The sequence below is a fragment of the Salminus brasiliensis genome, chromosome 21, assembly GCF_030463535.1.
Source record: "Salminus brasiliensis chromosome 21, fSalBra1.hap2, whole genome shotgun sequence".
NCBI classification, from domain to species: Eukaryota; Metazoa; Chordata; class Actinopteri; order Characiformes; family Bryconidae; genus Salminus; species Salminus brasiliensis.
In genome coordinates this window covers 8,531,952-8,545,099 of record NC_132898.1, presented here as the reverse complement: position 1 = coordinate 8,545,099, position 13,148 = coordinate 8,531,952, and positions in this window count along the sequence as shown.

Here is a 13,148-nt window from a genome sequence, read left to right as displayed (position 1 = left end):
CAAAAACACATGCTGCTCCGCTGACGGTGGAAATCATAAACATGGTTCAATCAAATTGACTCATTTCTCTAGCTTGGTGTGGATGTACATAAAACCGGGCACTTTTTGCTTCAATTCAATAGCTACTACCTTAACCTCTATGTGGACAATGTGTTTTTTCACATAGTGATGTATGAGTTGTATGTTGCATGAACTTAATTTGATTATGTACACCACAATCCATGCAATCAAATAAACTACAATCAGCAAATACTGTCTTTAGCCTTGTTTGGACATGATTAAATTTACATGGGGTCCTGGAGTAATTCTTTTGTGCTCCTCTGAGATTTTATTTCTGTCCAGTTTGGACGTGGCTGTGTTTTTACTCCTCATTCTCTGAGAAAATTCTAGGTTGAAATGCCTGCTGTTTTTTTACTGAACACAGTGGTGGTCTAATCATTTTATTTCTGTCCAGATACACATCTTAGTGATTTCCCAGGCACATGTCGCCTCACGTTGGAAAAATATGTTTTTGAAAGCTGCAACGTACCATATGTAGTCTCTGACCATGCATATCCATCAGATCTGCACTAGACATTTTTTAACTCCTGTAGAAAGCCGCAGTTGCCGGTCCAGAGTGTGTTAAATCAGTGAAATCCGGAGTGGGAGCTGTAGGACATTTTATCAGTAGTCAGAATTATCCTGAGGTTGTTTTGGAATGAAGGTTTGTTGTATCACAAAATGGAAAGTGTGGTATGAGAGCATGAGTTTACAGCCAATTCCATGTTTTGCAACCAATGTGTGAGAATTGGCAGTCCTGTACTCTGCCATGGAGAGAATTATCGTCATAAAAAAACAAAGTCAATGTTAAAAAAGGATTTTGCTATGTTAGAAATGTGATTGTGTAACCATGTGATGCAAACATTCAGGCACTAGAAACCGACTTCTTCTGTGGTAATTCTAACGTTAAAAGTATGGATACAAGAGTTTTATAATTAAGGAAATGTGTAACATGTTAAAAGTAATAAACCAACCCATTCCGAATAAGAGCAGGATTTATTGCTTAACCCAGATGCAGACAATATGTTAAAACATGTTTAATATATATAACAGGAGATGCTAGGCTAATATTGCTAACAAACCCTTATACTGTCACCAGTCTCGTCTCAACTTTGACATATATTCCTTTATTTGACAAATAATAAGCTCCTGCAACCTTTTCAGAAATAGCAACCATCAAAAAACAAGAGTAGTAATAGCAGTAGTATCTGTGTAGGGACTTTCTGGATACATCACAACTGATGTTCGTAGAAGCATAACAGATAACACATCTCCCAGAGCATAGTAACTACATAATCAAATACTAGTTTGAAGTTTGTTACACTCTAGTTATAATTGGAATAATTTGTATACCATTTGTAAGCGAACACAACGTTTTAAAAATAATAACATGGAGGTAGGTTTCACACACATACTTTACATATCAAAAGATTACTGTGTTTTAAACAAATATCCCAAACCCCACCTCACCTTTGCCAACTCGAGTGTATTATTCTTGATTGGACCCAATCCAAGCGTATTATTGAGTTGTTATTTGTAACACTTAAAACTTCAATATCTTCTATAGCGTGTTCAGTAACTAGATCATCTACTTTACTTTACTTTTGCACACCATGGGAATACACTGTTTTCCCTACATTTAGGGAGGGAGTACTTTCTTCTTAGTTTCATGAATCTATCTTCTATCTATCTATTTAATCTATAAGTTGTGTAGCTGTGAGAGTGCAGACATGTGGGCCACACATGAACCCTTTCAGTTTTAACTGTTTCTGTAATATTGTACTCACTATTAACTTGACTGATACATTTGGTTATTTACAGTGCCTATAAAGGGTTCCACTCCTTTGGATGTTTTCCCTTTTATTGCTTGTATAAATGGGAAAAAAATGGGGAAAAAATCTTAAATGTCAAAATGAAAAAAGATTTTGTCAAACTAATATCAATTAAAAAATATAGAATGTAAAATAATTGTTTTGCATAAATATTTACCCCCAAGTCACCAAGTGATTGGCCCAATTCAACAGCGGTCCAGGCAATTACTGCTATTAGTCTCATAATTAGTGAGTGATTCAGGTACAATCAAGTGATTGTACTATAAAGACACCTGTCTGAAGGGTCCAGCCACTGATTAATCAGTATTCATGGCTACAAAAATACACCATGAAGACAAAAAAACATGGCACTCAACTCAGAGAAAAGGTAATTGAAGAGTATAAGTGAGGGGATGGATACGGGGAAAAAAACAAACAAACAAAAAACAAGTCACTGAATATCCTTTAGAGTAAATCCATCAATAAGAAATGGAAGTAATATGCCACTTGTAAATCTGTCTAGAGCAGGCCCTTCTCACAAACTTGAGTAAAGGTGCAAGAAGAGGCTAGTGAGGAAGATGGAGCTTTTTGGCCATCAGACTAGACACTAAACACTGCACATCACAAACACATCACCCCTACCATGAAGCATGGTGGTGGGAGCATGCAATGGGAAAGCTTTTTTGCCAACAGTCAAACAGTCAGTATGTAAGAGAAATACGACTTGGGAGAAGATTTATTTTCCAGCAAGACAATGACCTATGACCCAAAGGCATACATTACTTTTAATAAAATGCCAAATTATATTGACCATGATTCCATTTATAAAAGCAATAAAAAGTGAAAATATCCAAGGGGTGGATATTTTGTGTAAGCACTATACATGTGACACATATTATCAAAGAATACATTTGTTCTGCAAATATTTGTGACATTGATTGATCAGGGTTATGCCAGTGATGGAGTGTGCTAGTTCATCAGACTCTCACTGTATGTTGCATTTGAACTACTGCCCAGAATAGCTATATAACCACACCATACTGATATTTATCTAGTGGATGTTTTCTTGAACTTTGCATAAGGTACACAAGACCTTCAACCCTAAAACCCATGCTGGCACAAGAACCACTGCAGATTTGCTATCTTTGGCTTCTGCCTGTACATCTTGGCATATTTCTTGTCTCAACGCTGTGGGCTGGAACATGTGAGATGCTAAGAGGTAAAACAGCTTTTGCAAAGTGATCATTGGCCTTGTAGGAATCACCAACCGCAAGACACTTAATGCTGGACATGTAAGAGTAGTTTGAAAGAAGGAATCCAGGAGGCTGTTCTGTTGTATTGGCAGCTGGTATTTGCAATGCTACATGCTATGTGTATCAGTGCTTGGATTAATGTATTTACAGTTTGAATAGTTATATGCCATTTTTTTTTTTTTTAGAAAAGACTACATTTCAAGTGTAAGTTAGGCATGTGTATAAAAAACACTGTAGTGCCTGAGACCATCATACCACCACACACAGTGCCAGACATAGACTTGTCCACCATCCAAATAATGTTTGGCCAACAGCAGTGCTGTGGTTAGAAACTGACCCGTGACAGATGGGGTAAACTATAAACCTTGACGAGTTCAGTTCACTATAACTATTTCAGAACATTTGTTAGTTTTGAAAATTCTGAAGTTTGTTGCTTTTGTGGGAAGCATGGAAACATTTATGTTTAATGGGTAAATTGGAATATAGTGGTGGTCTAACTCTGATCCTTTATATTGTTTATTTTATTTTTCCCCACTTTTATTTTTTTTCTAATGAAGCAATTTCCAACCTTTTCACTTTTACATATATGGATTTTTTGGACTGGAGAGTGACCTGTCTGTTTTTAAGAATCTACATACTATATTAAGCTCTTTTATTAGAAATTAATAGTATGCACATCATATTTTCCTCTGTCTTGTTCAGTTTAAGTAAAATGTAATAGATTGTATTGACAATTTCAGCAAGCTAGTACAAACAACTTACTGGTAATAACAACTAATTGTGAGAAAATGTAATTGTAATTAGAATCGTGGGTGACAGACCAAGTGTGTATGACAGCAGATTGTATTCTGTTATTCTACTCCTATATAATTGACCTATAAGATCTATACTCACTGGCTTCTTATAAAGTGGCCAGTAAGTAGAAGCTAAAGGTAGGATGATGTAAAGATATATATTTACAGTTCTCTTGTGGTGCTAATGTAGAAAATCTAATTGCAGTTGCACCTTTGTCAAATTATGAAACATACTCAGCAAATTTGCCAGTGTTACAGTGTTAATTTAACACTATGAGTGTTGTATTCTCTCTGATGTATGTGCAGCACCCGCTGGCTTAGTTGAGGTGTCAACTCCCAACTTTTAAGTTCAAGTAAAACTACTGTAATCAATCTGTTTGAAGTCAGCAGTATGATATATGAGTATTCCTTGAGTGGACAACCTTGACGTAATACAAGAATGAGGTCTCCTAGTGTAGTTTTGAATAACAGAAGCTTTCTCTCATTGTGTTTTTTGGGCTTATCAGAGAGGAAAAGGTTATGTCCTCACTATGAAAACTGCTGCTTTGGACAGAGCATGATTTACATTAGCAAGAACAAATTATCCACTCTTTTATGAAGCAATTCCAGATTCCTGACAGCACCCTGCTTCTTTTCAAAACTATTTTCTTAGACTTAAACTCCGCGCAGATGAAAATGGATGCCTTTATAATAGCGTTCAGCCTATTCATTTTCCTTATCAGCAGTATACTTGCAGAAGTCAGAAACCTAGCTCTCCCTTCTGGATCTTCAGGCCAAAAGCACAAGTGCTAATGCCTTAAAAATCATCAATCACGCACTTGATCAGGATGCATGTGAGCATCTGTGTGTGCTGTGCACATGTGCAAGTTTTTGGACAGAGTTTTTAACTGGCGCATAAAAACCTTTCTCTGTTTGTAAGTTGATAAGTAAGCTGTTTAGTCATTTGAGTGATTTCGTTAATGTTCAGAACACGTGCCTGTGTTGTCTGGTGCCATGCAGTATATACATACACTACATCAATCTGAAACAAAAAGGATAGCATACTGTAACTGTCCCTAAGATTACTTCCTCTGATTAGTGAGCATAGTTCTCAGTTGTACAATTTTTCTTTGCAGTGTTTTTTAGGTAACATTGTAGTGTACTTTTAAAGTTTTTAATTGGACCTTAAGGACCATGTTATACTTGTTACATTTCCGTCGGTTGTAGAGTACTGTTTTCCTGACTGTGATTGCCATATGTACAGGGTAGTGATGGCTCAGTGGTATATACACTGGGACATTAACCACAGGGTTGTGGGTTCAAAATCTGAATCTGTAGCTAAGCTGCTACTGATTGCATCCCTTCTTTATTCAATGGGTGCAGTATCATGGCTGACCCTGTGCACTGACCCTGGTTTATAAGGTGGGACACCAAATTTAGAGTATAATGTATAATGACAATAAAAAGGATACTTTGTCCTCAGCAATTGGCAACAACAATATGGTTTTTAAAATATTGTTATATATACTATAATACTATAGCATTAGCACTTGGCATTGTTACTTGGCATGGTAACTCTTTACCTTTCATTTGATTAATCCCAGAATATTTTATTTCAGTTTTAGTTTTTTTGCAAGTATAATTTGGTCAGTTTTTCTTTTTAACCCCCTAATAACACTTTTGGCCCACTGGCAGGCCATAGGCTTTTTATGGGGTTAAAGGAAGTCTTACTGTGTTGCATGCTGCACCTAACACTGTGCAAAACCTTACCACTGAAAAGCACAAAACCACTATTTCCATAGGTAAATCAAGAAGGGCATGTGTCCTTTGCCCCAGTAATATGATAGACATGAAGACTTTCTGGTACCTCCAAGGCAACATGGACAAAAAAAACATTTGTAATAATTATTTTAAGTGATAGCTCATTAATCCAAACAGAACAGGGTGGTTTTACAAGGGGGGTTGTTTTTATCCTCTTGGCAACCCTTTGCTTAAACTGAGCCATGACTACCACTGTCAGTATTTGTCTGGATTGCATTGCTGTGCTGTGTGCTTGATTTTCTGCTCCTTTTATTAATAAATGTGGCTAGGTGACTAAAACTGAGCAATCCGGTCAAAAAACACAGTCAACAGCAGTCTGAGCTTGTCTTTCAACACAGCCAAAAATACTTTAACCCAAAACGAGTCACATGGACTGCAGATGTCCTGGAACATGAACAAACCAACACAAAACAAAAAAAGAACATCAAGCCTGATGAATCATGATACGTAATCTCATGAAGATGCACCCTGTTCCATCTCTGCTCATCTGCTCTCTGGATTCACATCAAATAGTTTATCTTTCATTCTTTGCTGATATTTCATGCATTAATATGCCAAACTTCATAGTTATTTACAGACCATACGTTCCACAGAGCACTGAGCAGTTGGTGTGTGGCTATTAACACCACATTCCCTGTTGCAGACTAAGGTTGGCTTACCCAGCCTTGCCATATTACTTAAACCTTTCCAATAAGATTGTTTGAGTGTTTATAAAATATTTGGGGCACAGTGCATTATAAAAAGCAGAACAGGGCAGAAGCTGATTTTGAGAGTGTTCTTAAGGGATGAATTGGTGAAAAATATTGTTTTTTGAACTGTTTGCAAGTACAAGCCTCATCAAAAATGGTGCTTTGCATTGTTTTATTGAAGTATTTATTTATGTTGAAACAATCCAAGGAAATACCTAATGAATTTTGTATTTTTTAAATTGAACTGACAAATCATTTGTACAGTGTACTGTGTTTTCATTTAGACATCCACAGCTTGAACTGGATGGCAGACTATGTTATTGAATGGTAAATCTCAGCCAAGGTAGTATATCCTTGATTCACCCTATATCTGGCCTGCCTGTTCAAATACAGATTTTATTAACCTGCTAGCTATAAAAAACAGAGTACATCTCCCATATATCATTAATACACTCAGCATGAATATGGGCCAGTTTCATATCTTCTGATTTTAGTAGAAATGTTTGGCATAGTTTAAACAGTTCCAAAAGAGTTAGACCACCCCCCCCCCTCTCTCTCTCTCGTCTGATCTGTGGATATTTGCACATTTGAACCTACTTTCTAACAAATTTCAGATCAGAGATATGAGGACTCATGTTGTGTTAGGGTTAGGGTTAGGGTCATGTTTTTAGGATGTGTATAAAAGTCTAGTTTGTCTAAGAAGTCTGTCTAATGTGCTGCTTTTTAAAAGCTTTTAACTAATGAGCTAAGCTTTCAGATACGTAAACAACTTCCCTAATAAGCTTAGCTTAGCTTACCTAATAAGGAATGGATTATAACATTATAACAACAGTTGGCTGGGGTTGCTCATTTTCCTCACTTTCTTTCTGCTTTTGAGGAGCATGGACAGAACTGAAATCACTGAATTAGTATTTAGATAAATTGTATGCACATACATATGCACGTGTTTACAGGTACACCCTTTCTTCAAACATTATTTGGGTCTACATAGAACAGTGACACCTTATAGAACCATCTTAATGTGTAAATGGTTTCTTGGCTTGTTGAATAAATGAATGAATACTAGCAACATATCTTGTGTGGTATTTTAATGGTATATTAACAGTGTCTCTATATAGCACAGACAGTGTGTCTATATAGTACTGTTGCCCCCCGTTTGGCTTACAGTTTACAGACTCTTCTCCATCATTCTTCACAGTCTGATTTTGATGATCTTGTTTACTATAACTGTATTTTGTGCTGACCTGTTGTTCCTTCTGTCTTAGTCTTTTCTAAAAAAAAATGAAATGAATGCTGCAGATCATCACAGTACAAAAAACTCTCCATGTACAAATCTCCATGTACAAATGTCAGTTTGTACAAGTTGGTTTTAGTACTAATGACTTTGGAGAAACTCTGTTAGAAATGTTCATGCAGTGTTCAAATAATGTAGAAAATTATATTGTATATGTATATTATATTGTATATCTTGACTTGTCTGTGAAAGGCCAGGTCCAGAAGTCCAGAATAACAATAACAGCAACCCTTTTTGGCATTTATGACCTTATCTTCTCTGGCAAGATTTAAGCAGGTCTCCTTGAGCAGACAAGATGACAGTGAAGATAGCTCCCACTTGACCTTATATCTTAATCCGTGTTAAAATGTTGATGGTGAAGAATGAAATTCTCTCAGACAGGGCCACCGAGGACATGACTGGAGTTAGATGGACGATGAGTTCACGTTTTTACTTTGTGATTTTTGTTTTGTTTAACCTCCCTCTGGTCATCCCTCTTGCATAATTTTGGCTAGTCTTTCAGTCAGCTTTAAACTGTAGGTCTACACAGAATGTGTGTTAAAACCAAAAAAAGGCAATTTTGCTGCTTATAAACTGAATGTTAAATTAGACACAGCTAAAATGTATCCTAATAATGTGAGAATAAGTGATCAGTGAACAACAAAGAATGAAATCTCTGGTACAGTAACATTCGGACATTCAGGCTTTTTTGTGTCATTGCTACTGAAACAGAGATATTGGAATCAGTTAGTCATAAAAAAACATAGATTGTCACTGTCTGAAAAAAATGCAAGTATCTCCAGAATTGTAAATGTTCTGGAGAAGGCAAAACATTTCTAAATTAATATACATTGGCATGTTCATAAGTATTTAGACAGTGACAATTTTTGTACTTTTGCAATTACCATTTAGGAATTACAGTCATTACTGCATTCAGTTCAGCTTACTGCACTTTAATTCAATTCAATTCAAGTTTATTTATATTCTCACAAAGAATGTTGTCACAAAGGAGCTTTACAGAGATCTTGGTCCAAGCCTACTAACGAGCAAGCCAAGGGCGACAGTGGAAAGGAAAAACCTCCCTCAGAGCAAAAGAAAGAAACCCATCCTCCTGTTGTCAACACTGAATAGCAGGACAAACAACAGAACAGTAAGAATAATATAGAAACAAAATAAAAAAGAAATTAAGAGCTGTGGCAAATGTCACATCAAGCTATAGATTATGAAAATGTGAGTGAAATGTGAGTGAACGTTCATGCAAGTAGAAAGTCATATGCACAGCTTTCGGAACAGGGCATCTCAATACATGGGAAAGAGATAGAACAAAAACAGGAAGAAAGGAAAAACGCTTAAATGTAATTGGACAATTGACTCATAAGCAGTTTCATGGCTAGATGTGGTCTCTTTCCTTATTAAATAATGACAAATTAGGGGGGCACCTGGTCTGGGATGATTTCAGGTGTTGAATTTGTATTTGGTAGCTCTTGACAAGGGCATAATGTGACCCAAAAGCGGTGATGATGCAGGCAATGGAGGCCATAATTAAGTTGGGGGGGCTTCAGAGAAACTTTATGAGTGGCCAAGTCAATGCACTGGTGAGCTCAGCAACACTAAAGGGCCTGGAAAGCCGCAGAAAACAGCTAAAGTAAATGAACGAAGATTTATTTTCTTGAAGAAAAAAAAAACATGATCACATTATCTAGTCAAGTCAATGGAGAGACTATGTAAAAAGTGGCTGTAATTCCCAAACGGCTTTAATCTTTGTTAAACCCCTTGAATACATAGTGTCACTGTCTAAATACTTATAGAACTGACTGGAATTGTAAAAGGTTTTATTCCAATTCCAATGATTTTGGAGCACCTCTATTGGTCCATTCATTATGAAATGTTTATACGGTGTAAAGGATGTTCAAAAGAAAGAAATGAAAATCAAATCTTTCTTTTGCAGGTTTATATCTCTGATTCAGTGTTTGTCAAAGCCCAGTTGCAATTTCTGCAAGTAACAAAAGCAGGGTAACAATAACAGCAGCCCTTTTTGAATTGCATTTATGACCTTATCTTCGGGCAAGGATTTAAGCTGCTCTCCTTGCAGCAGACAAGATGACAGTGAAGATAGCTCCCACTTGACCTTATATGTTAATCCGTGTTAAAATGCTGATGGTGAAGAATGAAATTCTCTTAGACAGGGCCACCAAGGACATGACTGGACACAGATGGATGATGACTTCATGTTTTGTTTAACCTCTCTATGCTCTTGCATAATTTTGGCTAGTCTTTCTGGACAGTTTTCCGTTGTGGGTCTACATAGAAATCTTAGTTTATTAAGTGCAAGAAACAAATATTCAAAAACATGAAGTATAAACTTGCAGTGGTCTGTGAGGTTAAAACCACATACTGCTTACAGTTTAATCATGGTGGGAAGAGCAACCCTCAAGAGAAACCATGAAAACTAATTTAAAAAGTTAAATTAGACACAGCAAAAATGCATCCTACAATAACGTGAGAATGTGTTATATGTTACAATGATTTTTAACATTTCTGATATATACTCATTGAGCACTTAGGATTTACTCATTGATACAAATATCTAGCAATACTTTTTTAAATAGCCAGACTGGTTTGAGCTGACAGAAAAGCTGGGTTAAACACAAAACCTCTCGATACAATTTTGGTGAGCAGGAAAGTGCATCTCAGAATGCACACGCATGACACATAAATCTTTAAAGCAGATGGGCTAAAGTAACAGAAGACCACAACTGTTATCAGCCAAGAACAGAAAGCTGAGGTTGCAGTGGGCAGTTAAAAACTGGAAAAATTCCAGTTGAAGACATATAGTCTGGTCTGATAATCATGATTTCACACGCACATATGGCAGGGTCCGAATTTGGAACCAACATCATGAATCCATGGACCCAACCTGCCTTGTGTCAACAGTCCAGGCTGGTGGAGGTGGTGTAATGTTTATGGACATATTTTTTGACACACTTTAATACCAGTCAATCACCACCTGAATACCACAGCCTATTTGAGTATTGTTGCTGACCATGTGCACCCCTTTCAGCATGATGAATGATGAATGACCATGTCACAAACCAAGCGTCATCTCAAACTGGTTTCATAACCATGACAATGGGTTTAGTGTTCTCCAGTGGTATGGTAGAACAGGAGATTTGTACCTGAAAACTGCAGGAATTGCGTGACACAATCATGTCAGTACCTGAGTGGACTCAATCTCAAAGAAATTAAATCTCAAAGAAAGGTTTCCAACATCTTGTGTACTCCAAATATTTGGGCATATACTCTGTTCTAATTAAATGTGTTGTTGATTTTCTAAACTAACTTCACATTCTCTGTAGAAAACACTTTTGCAAAGGGATAATTTGTCTACGTAGTAAAAAATATACAAATTTGATGTGCAAAAGTACAGACATTAAACATAATTTTTTTATTTTTTTTATTTTGTCCAATATGTTAAATATCAAAAACAGGAATTGTGTCTAACATGAGCTGAAAATGCCATATTGATGATTGTCAGCATCAGCAAAATGTGTCTATTTGACCAGAAAAAAGATCCACTCCATACTTTAAGCTTTCATCTTTAAGGAGGAGGAGAAAATCAAGCTCCACCATGCTTCATATCTAAAACACAAATCCACAGGTGTTTTCATTCATCCCTTCACTGTGAGAAAATGACTCAACATCCTTGCAAACCCACAGTTTGGAGATGATCAAGAAGCCCTTACTGACAAAAGGAAACAAAAAAGAAGGGCACAGTGCTGGAGTTACGGCTGTTCTCAGATCAAATAAAAAAACATGTCATACTGTGTCAAACATTTACACAAAATAATACAATCTGCTGTCAGAATGAACAAGTATACAGCAAAATCTATAAACATACATCAATATACACATTTTAAATATGTTTGACCACATTATTACTCTTTGTAGTTATTTCATAATGTTTTGGTTTGTGTTGTGTCAGTCTGTGTTTTTATTTGTTCTCTTTTTGTGAATTTTGATGATCGAGGCTTTTGCCTGGAACCTCTCGTTTGCTTCTGCTTTTTTCTTTTGCTTCTGAGTTTTGGCACTTTTGGCATTTTTACAGGTGGGTCTTAGGAGAAGTTCATCTTTAATCTCTATTGGTCAAATGATTTTGGAGTGACAGGCGTTCTGAAACCTAGTCATGCCCGTGCTGCCATTTTTGAACGAGTATCACTCATAACTGCAAAGAGTAATAAAGGAGTCATTTTCGCAAGATTGCACGCCTTTGCCCTCTTCTCACCGATACTGATGCCAAAATGTTGGTACATGCTTTCATTGTTTCTTGTATTGATTACTGTAATTCTCTTCTCTTCTGTCTTTCTGCTACATTGCTTAATCAGTATGTCCAAAATCAGCAGCAAAGGTCCTCACACTTACCAAATGAACTGCACACATTACTTCTGTCCTCAAGCAACTTCACTGGCTGCCAGTTGCCTTGTGCATTCAGTATAAAATCCTTCTTCTAACTCAACATGGTAATCTTAGTGAGCTTATTTATCCATACAGTTCTTCTCGTACCTCCATATCCTTTGCTTCTGTACTTCCGGCTATTCCACAAATTAAACTAACATCTGTGGGTAGCAGATCGTTCAGTGTTGTTGCTCCTTACCTCTGGAATTCTTTACCACTCTTTGTATTCTTCCACGCTCTCTTCCTTGGAAACTCAACTGAACACTGTTTTTGTTTTTTATATATTATTCTTCATAGTGTTTCGCAATATACATATATATATATATATATATATATATATATATATATATATATATATATATTCATTTTTTCTTGTAGATTTTATCATTTTGTGTGAAACGTTTGGCACAAAATGAACTCATTAACTCATAATTGACTACCCCAATGTCCAGACCTCAACATTATTGATGGGATGACGTAGATAAGGAGAAGCAGAAAATGTTCCAACCACTAAGACTTAACTTTGGAAGTGTGGCAAAATCTCTCAGCAGATTTCTGCACAAACACTGAAAGCGAGTCTCTTGAAAAGAGTGGACACTGAAATGGGATAAAGGGTGGACTTAGTAAATGCTGAAACATTTGATATTGTATTTACTTGTTGAGGCTTCTGTTTAATTTTCTGTTACAGCATATAGTTTTTTGCATTTTTCCTGACACTACAAAATAGATGGCTTTCACCTAATTGCTGCTTTGAGTAGTCCCCAATGTTTGCACTGAACTTTATATACATGCATCATTTGTTACATATGCATTTGATTCATTTCTCAGGGTCTGACCTCTCTATATGTTCTTGTACCTTATCTTTTGCAGATGTTTGGTGAATAAATTAAGATGCATTGAATCAAGATGTATGTAATATCATGTTATGAATACAAATACGCTCAGCACAGGGAGTAAGGAAATGTCAGAATGAGATGGAAGTGCCTTGGAATATATTATCATTGTTAATTTAAATAAAGAGATAAAAGTTCAAAATG